We start from the raw sequence: 1,305 nt of genomic DNA, 5'->3' as shown, positions 1-1,305 counted from the left end.
ACTAATGACTAATGATGGCAGCAGCAGCAGGAGGCATCTGGCAGGACCACGGCAGCAGCACAACCACACACGTCACGCTGTCCAGGCACCGCTGCGGTATGAGTTAATCTGAGAGACAAAGGCTCTGGAGAAGAGTTAGTGACATCCAGAATGGCCGAGTTAGCAAGATGCAGTAATAGAATAAGAGAGAGAGAAGGAGAGAAGGTGCCCGGTGTATTATAGGGGGTCCTCCGGCAGACTAGGCCTAAGTCAGCCTAACTAGGGGCTGGTACAGGGCAAGCCTGAGCCGGCCCTAACTATAAGCTTTATCAAAGAGGAAAGTCTTAAGTCTAGTCTTAAATGTGGAGACGGTGTCTGCCTCCCGGACCGTAACAGGAAGATGATTCCACAGGAGAGGAGCCTGACAGCTGAAGGCTCTGGCTCCTGATCTACTTTTGGAGACTTTAGGGACCACGAGTAACCCTGCGTTCTCAGAGCGCAGTGTTCTGGTGGGATAATATGGCACTATGAGCTGTCTAAGATATGACGGAGCTTGACCATTTAGAGCTTTATAAGTTAACAGTAGGATTTTAAATTCAATTCTGGATTTTACAGGGAGCCAGTGCAGAAAAGCTAAAACAGTAGAAATATGATCTCGTTTCTTAGTTCCTGTTAGTACACGTGCTGCTGCATTCTGAATTAGCTGGAGAGTTTTTAAGGACTTACTACAGCTACCTGATAATAGAGAGTTACAGTAATCCAGCCTAGAGGTAACAAAAGCGTGGACCAATTTTTCTGCATCTTTTCAGGTCAGGATAGGCCTAATTTTCGCAATATTACCCAGATGAAAAAATGCAGTCCATGAGGTTTGTTTTAAATGAGAATTAAAAGACAAATCTTGATCAAATGTTACTCCGAGGTTTCTTACGGTAGTGGTAGAGGCCAGAGCAATGCCATCTAGAGAAACTATGTCATCAGATAAAGAGTCTCTGAGTTGTTTGGGGCCAAGAACAATAACTTCAGTTTTGTCTGAATTTAACATCAGGAAATTGGTGCTCATCCAGGTTTTTATGTCTTTAAGGCAGTTATGGAGTTTAGTTAATTGATTACTTACTTTAAAATAACTGAATTGGTTTTATTAATATTGTTGGAGGAAACATGTAAGGAGTGGCATGGGTAGATTAATCTAGAAATGTTCCCCTTCTTCAGATAAAACAACTCTGGGGTGTCCAGTAGATGGCGGTAATCCAGCTGTAACCTCTGTGTATAGTCAAAGCAGAAGAAGATCACGAAGAGGAGCTCGGCTAGTGCAGCACCCCCCACACC

Source organism: Epinephelus lanceolatus, chromosome 8, assembly GCF_041903045.1.
Source record: "Epinephelus lanceolatus isolate andai-2023 chromosome 8, ASM4190304v1, whole genome shotgun sequence".
NCBI classification, from domain to species: domain Eukaryota; kingdom Metazoa; phylum Chordata; class Actinopteri; order Perciformes; family Serranidae; genus Epinephelus; species Epinephelus lanceolatus.
Note: the sequence above shows the minus strand (reverse complement) of the source record.